The sequence below is a fragment of the Vigna radiata genome, unplaced genomic scaffold (genome assembly GCF_000741045.1).
Source record: "Vigna radiata var. radiata cultivar VC1973A unplaced genomic scaffold, Vradiata_ver6 scaffold_7, whole genome shotgun sequence".
In the NCBI taxonomy this organism is placed as follows: Eukaryota; Viridiplantae; Streptophyta; class Magnoliopsida; order Fabales; family Fabaceae; genus Vigna; species Vigna radiata.
In genome coordinates, this window is record NW_014543262.1 from 4,100,080 (window position 1) to 4,108,905 (window position 8,826).

Consider the following 8,826-nt stretch of genomic DNA (forward strand, 5'->3'; position numbering starts at 1 on the left):
AGAAAACGTTATTGTAAGCTTATTTTGCACTAGAAAAAATGTTACAAGTTATTTTTCTCTCAGATGTTATTTCTTTAAAATAACCTTTAATTCAACCGTTTAGTGCTTTTTGTTAAACTTCAAAACTTGAGTTGCTAGACAGTCTAGTCTTTAGATGATCTTGTCTTAACATAATGAAGTGAGTTGTAATGCCCCAAATTCTGGGATGCCAACAAAAACTGAATATTTATAAACTTTCTTATAGCGTGAAAACGTATTTTTCATAAACCTTAACTTGTAAACATGCATAATTTATTCACAACATAGTAGTTCCAAAAGCCTTGTCCAATTACATTATTCCAAAAATAGTTAAAATGACTATGAAAATAAAACAACTATAATTACATTTTTCAAAAGTCTATACCAAAAGAACTTTTTAAAGAACCCAAATTTTTTCCCCGTCACCTCAGGAATCTATCATGCCTTTGAAACATCTACAATATCATATGTTCACGTTAAGCACATTATACGATAATCGTCGATAATATCATTCACAAACACACAAACACAAACCTGTATGAGGTAAGCTACTGATAAAACAATCATAATAAAAAGATATAAACATACTGATTATACCAACAATAATCAAACACCCCATACATAGTAGTAATAACAATAGGATTCCTAATCCTCTAACATAAACAATTCAATCATAATAAATTACTCGATCTCGGTTCTCAATCCATTATCTCTAACACTTAATGTCATCCCTAACATCTCACACATAGACCCTTGGTTTATCCACTCATTAACACCTATGTTAACTACTTCCTATAACCATTATAGTAACACCACCTTTAACATAGCATAACTTTGAGCATCTTCAATACCATGACCATCATCATAGATACACCATTATCATGACTATCTCAGTCATGAAAAACATCATGAGTATCACCGTACCATAAACACCACAGTGGAAAGATTTAGTCTCATTCTTGTACCTTACCTCACCGACTAGAGTCGCTCCTACAACCCACTTGTAACCTTCCGTACAGGACATCTATAGCCTCCCCTGTAGATCATTTGAAGCCCCCCTACAGATATGTTTGAGTAGTCTTGCAATCCAGCTAAGGAACATGTAATCCTGCCACACAAGGACAAGGAAGACACCACCGCCCCCACATAAGGAAGGTTCAATACCCGAACAATCCTTCCTTTTCACACAAGGCAAATAGAAGCACTTATCCGCAGATAGAACCAGGATTTACAAGGTACATCTAGTAGACCTATCCTCCATTCTTATGCTTATCAACCATATACTCAGATACACCTCAACACTCACTCATGCTCCAACTTCAACCGCAAGTCAAACCTGACCCTAAACATAACCATTAATCTCATTCTCCCTTTATCATCGCATTCTACAACTCCTCAAGCTTGGTCCATGTCCATTCTTCATCAAAACACACTTTTCCCAGCAAAATTACACTGGATAATCGATTATCATAAGTGATAATCGATTATTCCCGAAACTTTCACATCTACACAAAATTACACTATGATGACCGATTTTCACTTAAGATAATTGATTAGCTCAAACTAATTTCCAGATTCATCACATATGAAAGGATAATCGATTATCATCATAGATAATCGAATATTCCCACAACACAACTCACAACCAATGCGCAAATAATCAATTATAACTAATGATAATTGATTATTGTTGAATCGAAACACATCCTAGACAAAATTTAAGTGTTCAAAACGCACATACATCAATCCTAAATCACGAACAAACATACCCAACACATCATACATGTATTCAGACCTTATTTATCCTTATGAACAGACCTAATACATTCATTACATCACTTGAATCATCTAAAACCCATCATTATGCAAATTATAACCCAAACAAAACCAAATATTTTGCATATGATTATAATACCATGTTTATAACATATATTTGCATGATAAATTTCCAATTATCATAACTTTGTTTCCCCTTTGGCATCAAACCCTATTATGAGATAACCCAACAAAATCATACATACATTCTCATGCATCAAAATAACATTACCTTTCAAGATAGTCAAAAGCAAACCCTATTCATCATACAAACAAATAATCGTAAGTTTCCCCCATACCTTGGCCAATACTAGAGTTTTATCTAACTTCAAAAACACCACAAATCCTCCATTGCACTAAGGTTTTCTACAACTCTCCTTCTTTTCTCGTACAAGATGTCTTTTCTCTCCCTCATATCTCTCAATTTCGTTTTCAGAATTAAAGTAACAATGTGCAGAGCTCTTTGTCTCTTTTCCTTTTTATCTTCTTCTATTTTAGCTTTATCTTTTTGGTTAAAATAAGATCTCTCACTTAATCTTTAAAACCACCAAGATTTTCTCTCTTATTTTATCTTATTTACTTTTTAAAATATCACTAACTAACCACCAAATATCTTAAAGATTCACGTAATCTTTTAATTTCATATTTTAATCTTATTATTTTACCTTATACACCCCCTTATATTAGTTTTTACACCACTTACTATAGGTCAAAGACCCTTGTTTCTCTTAACTCTTTTTCTTTCTAAAATTGAACCAACACTCATTTAATCTTAAACCACCCTTCTATCAACAATCAACACATCACATCAGTAATATCACACACACACAAATCACCAAATTAATAACATATCAATCATGTATTGCACTTTATCAATGATAACCTTAAATAATCAACATCACAATTCTAAGAAACATCTAAGTATTAAACACCGATTATCAAACAATAATACTCAAGTCTCACAACCACGTTATTCCCTAATACCACAATTTTTCTCGGGTCTTACATGAGTCAACTTTAAGAATCTGACAATCATAATAAAAGCATAATCTTTTCCTCCTTTGGATCGTGGAAGTCTCAAAACAAATCTATAGAAATATTAGTCCAAGGAGAGTCAGGAATAGGTAATGACATAAATATTCTATGATCACTATGAAATGTCTCTACCCATTTGAAATGTCTCTTATTGAGCTTACCTTGGCTTTTAATGTATTTAAGGGATTTATGATCACTATGAATTACAAATTCCTTAAGAAGAAAATAATGTGCGAAGTATGCAAAGCTCTCACTAGGGCATATAGCTCATTATCATAAGTGGAATAGTTTCCCATTGTCCCTTTCAACTTTTCACTAAAACAGGTTAGAGGATGACATTCTTGCAAGATAAAATGGTTGAGAATAACGTTATCTGTGATGTAATTCTGACACTAAATGCACCCTTTTCTGCTTAGAAACTTGCTTGGAATCATGTTTTTCTATTAAGAGAGTTGAGGTTGAATTGAATGACTTTATGACTAATTCCCCTTGTTTTGACAAAGAATGAGGTAATACTGAAAGCAAAGATGAAGAGCCAAGGAGATGTAGTTCAGAAAGACCTGGAAAAGCACCGGAAGGAGAGACAACACGCAGCTCGGGCGCCTTGTATGAAGGCTCAAGCGTTGAAATTCGACGTCCACCGCCCAGGCGCCCCTTTTGGGCGCTTGAGCGTCGGGCCCCGAGGCTTGGGTGCCTCTCTTGGAGGCTCAAGCCCTACATGACAGCCGTTCACCGCCCGGACGCCCCAAGTAGGGCACTTGAGCATCGTGTGTCATGGATCAAGCCCAATTTCTGCTCTGTTTTGACTCTATTAAATCAGGTCATGTTTCTACTCTGTTCCGAATCTATTTAAAGGATCCAGGAACTCTAGGTTTTGTATCTTTAGAAGAGAGGAGCGCAACAACACACTCTTTCACCCTCGGAAGGCGGATTTGGATGCGGGAGCTCCTTTCCCCAATTTTTAGGGTTTTTCTATCTCATTCTCTTCCACTGTTCATCTAGTTTCTCCATGTCTATGGGGAACTAAACTCTATTTGTTGTTGGGGGATGATGTAACCTTGTGAACTCTCATGTATTTGAATTGATTCTTAATAATATATGTTTTTTTAATTAATTGTTAGAGTAATTCATTGTTTCAACGCTTGTTGTGTTTAACTCATTCATTATCATGATTTATGAATTGCGTGAGTGTCAGGAGGTTCCTTACAATTTAGGTTCTTGTTGAATTAGTCCCAAGAGTAATATTTCTCAGGGATGAGGGTATGAGTCTTGGTGGTCTTAAAGCTCTTGATCTTTACATCTTATTACTAGGAATGTTTGGAATTGCATGAATTGGTAATTTGGGACAGACTTATTCTCCGAGGGATCGAGTTTAGGTGATTTAGTGAGTGACGTTAACATTAATGCATAAAGAAGAATTCTTACATACATGAGAGGAAACTTGATCAAATCTAACCCCAACAACATACCCATCTCATATTAACCAACATCCGTTCATTATTTTGCTACTCTGCTATTGATCCAATTGCATTCGTATTTAATTTATGTCTTTGCATCTGAAACCAATGATCTTGTTTTCTTTAAGTCTTAATTAATCTTGTTATCACACGACTTTCTAGCGTCAAGAGACTTTTGAGATACGATACTTGGTCTTACCATTTTATATTACTTGTGCGACTCGGTACACTTGTCGATCCAGCAAATAATAACACCTCCTGTGCTTACATTTGAAACATCACACTCTATCTCAAATTTGTTTTTAAAATTTAGTAAAGCTGAGCTAGATGCATGTATGAGTTTGTGTTTAAGACACTAGTGCAAAATCAGCTTATAACGTCACGCTTTCAACGTCCAACCATTGAATAGCCAATGTTAAAAATGATCGGTGATATTTTTGTAAATAAATGCAATTATTAAACGTCATTTATAATTTTAATTCGACGTAAAATAATATAAAACGTCGAGTGGCCCATCGTTAGACGTTAAAATGTTAGTGAATTCAATAAAAATTTGAGCGAGAGATTGAAAATTCATTCACTTTATCTTAGCGCGCGAGACCCTCTTCTCTTCTCAAAGTTTTCTCGAACGAAGTTTGACGACCATTACAAGTAATCTTTCTTTCGTTGATACAAATGCATGTTAATTAACTACTTTATGTATGCTTTTCGTTTGTTTTGATCGATTGTTTTTGTGCTCTTATGCTTTATAGGCGCATTCTGCTTTCTCTCTCACTGGTGACAACGCTTTATTCCGCTGAACCCACCTTTTGAAGGTTAGTTTTCATTTTCGTTTTGAAGAATTTAGTTGTTGAACTTGTTTGTTAATTTTTTTAACTTGTTTGTTGTTGTTGTTTGGTTGAACTTGTTTGTTGTGGTTGTTGTTTGATTGAACTTGTTTGTTGTTGATACTTCATAGTTCATGCTTTCTAAAATATCAAAAATTGAAATTTATTGTTTTTCTCCTTTTCAAGTTTCGTAGAGTTGTAAAAAGGATCACAATTAATTAAAATAAAAAATAAAAAATCGAATAACGTCGTATATTTACAAAATTCGACATCAGTTTAACGTCTCCTGATATAACGTCGTTTGCGAATTCGCCATTAAAAGCCCAAAATATTCGATGTTGTACGTGATTTTTGTATTAGTGAGACTATCAAAAGCCTTTTGTTGTTCCTCTCCCTATTCAAATCCCACGTCTTTATTAACAATTTCATTCAATGAGGATGTTATGGTGCTAAAATCTTTGACAAACCTCCTATAGAACTTAGCCAAGCCATGAAAATTTCTCACCTCACTTAAATGCTTAGGAATAGACCACTCCCTAATGACCTTGACTTTTTCTTCATTAACTTTCACTCCTTTAGAGTTCGCTACAAACCCTAGGAAAACAATTTCATTTGTATAAAAAATGCACTTTTCCACTTTGACATATTATTTCTCCTTCCTAAGAACTTATAAAACTTCCCTTAAATGCCCCATGTGTGAATCAAGTGTTTTTCTACATATCAAGATGTCATCAAAATATACAATAACAAACTTACCAATAAAATTCCTCAACACATGATTCATCAATCTCATAAAAATACTAGGTACATCGGTTAACCCAAAAGGCATAACCATCCATTCATACAAACCAAATTTAGTTTTGAAAGTAGTTTCTCATTCATCTTTCTCTCTCTCTCACCCTAATTTGTTGATAATCACATTTCAAGTCTATCTTTGAAAAATAACAAGCACTATGCCTTTCATCAAGTAAGTCATTAAGTTTAAGGATAAGATGTCTATACTTGATGGTGATTGATTGAGGTCATACCCGAATCAAATTACTATGTAATTAATGTGCAACATATACTAGGAATTGACTCTTAGGTCGTCTCTTAAGGATCAAATATGGTTCAGGCAATAGGTCAAACATATAGTGCGGGGGGGGGGGGGATTTTGTGAACAGAATTGTGAATTGAAATTAACCAAATTAAAACACGAATTGAAAACGGTTGATCACTAGCTCAATTGCATTGTTCCAATAACAAATTAACAACAATTGCCCACTCATCTAACCCCTAATCCAACATAAGTTAACCAATTAAGGGAAGACTAACCATGTTTTCATAAAAGTGAATTAAGCAAACGTAGTGCGCAATTCAATCAATTTTGTACCATATAGTTTAATCAGCAAAATTAAACATCAATTAGACAACTAAGTGTGTACCCAATTGCAAGTGCGCAAACAAATTGAATATGAAAAGGTCAGAGCATGAAAAACACAATTACATTTCAAAAATCTCATGGAAATGATGCAATTTCACTAATGACCAACTAAACACACTTAATCTACCATTGAAATGAATTTAAAATAGCAAAATTGAATTGAATTCATCAGATCACAGTAATAGAAGAAACAAAAACGCAATTCTGGAACAAAAGTGCACAGCGAGAACAAAATATGGAATGTTGGAACAAAATGCAAAGCGAAAATATGGATGAAATTGAAATGCTAATACAAGTTTAAACAACAAGAAGAACAATAGACGAAATTCCAATTAAAAACGAAATTGATTCATTACAAGAAAGGGGATAACAAAAGCAAACATAAACCCCAAAATATGGGGAGATGAAAACGTCTCAATGCATAAAATGAGAATGAGAAGAGAGGAAGAGAACTCTCAATTTAAGGGTTTCTAAAAACCCCTTTTACAAATTTGCCCTTTATGTGGGCTTATACAAAATTTGCCCAAAAATGGGTCTAAAGCCATAAAAAACGAAATAAGAATAAGATGTTGACATAGATAATGATAAATGACGTGGCAACACACTTGTTATCCCAAAATATGATTTCAAAATTATCTTGCAAATAATAATTGGAATAATTAAGTCCAAATAAATAATAATTAATAGTCAAATTAAGCCAAATAGTGAAAATGAGACAATAATGGAGAATTAAACATAATTCACTAATACAATTCGGTGCGCAAAGCTAAGTGAATAGTACAAAATAATGATTCATCAGTGATGTTATTGATGGCCCTACAATCAACACACATGCTACATGTTCCATCTTTCTTAGGAACAAGGATTGTCGGCATGTCACATGGGTTCAAGCTCTCTTAAACCTATCCTTTCTTCATGAGTTGTTCAACTTGCTTTTGTATTTCTTTAGTCATTTTTGGATTGCTCCTATAGGCTAAACTATTAGGAAGGGATGCACTAGGAATGAGATTCATGTTATGCTCAATACCCCTTTGAGTAGGTAAGCCATAAGGAATGTCTCTAGGAAACAAATCCTCATACTCCTTGAGAAGTTGCTCCATACCTAGAGATAAAAATTCTTACATAGAAGACAAAAAAATATTGTTGGCATAAGAAAATACAAGGGCTATTTTTTACCAGCAACTTTTTTTTGTACCTATTTTTGTTTCAAGAAAAAGCTTTTTACCACTTTTTGTCTTTTTAGCTATACTCACCTCCTTCTTGCCTTTTTCTTGAGTTTTCTCTCCCACTCTTGTTTTCTTTCTTTCTTCTCTTCTCTCTTACTCTCTTTTCACCCTCATTTTGGTTTGGTCCTCACAAACCTCTATAGGTGATAAAAGTGTTAAGGACACCTTCTGTCCTTTAAACAATAAAGAATATTTATTGGTTAGGCCATCATCTGTCATCCTTCTATCGTATTGCCACGACCTTGCCAATAACAAGTGACTCACCTCCATTGGTACCACATCACATACCACCTCATCTACATACTTGCATATAGAGAAAACAATATTTACTTGTTTATCCGCTATCAACTTTCCATCCTCACTTAACCATTACAAATCATAAGGAGGGTGTATGAATTTCTCTAACCCAAGTTTCTCCATTACAAATCATCAATGTCAATACTATCAATCTTTCATCTCTGTGATAAGGAAATCTTACTTTGAAAATATTTGATCTAATCTTCTCAACACTCATATTTCTAAATCCAAACAATTCAAACAAAATATTCAAATATAACAACTAAATGTAATTAATCATAAGCAACTAAGTGTAATTAATCATAATCATAAGCGCATCAGATTATTTGTTTCCAAAAGAGTTTATACATACGATGATTTCATTAACACTAATTCATCAAACTAGCCGTTCGAAAATAATTTTGACTTAGTCTGAAAAACATTTACCATTACAACTTGATTGATTTTATTATAATGAAATTTGATCTCATTAACACCAACATTATCACATTGCCAGTGTGAGGTTTTGAGAGGAATAATGGAGTTGTGTGGAAGTGCAAAGGTTGGGGGAATCGGTTCTGGGGTGTTAGAAGAGGTTCTGTGAATGTGTATGGCCAGAGAGGAATCAGTTCTCGAACTAATTCTATGTGAATCATGCATGTGGGGGAATCGATTCTGCTATGGATTAAACCGATTCTCATGAACCTCATTGTTTTTAAAGTAGGGGCAATAACATTTCTGAAAATATC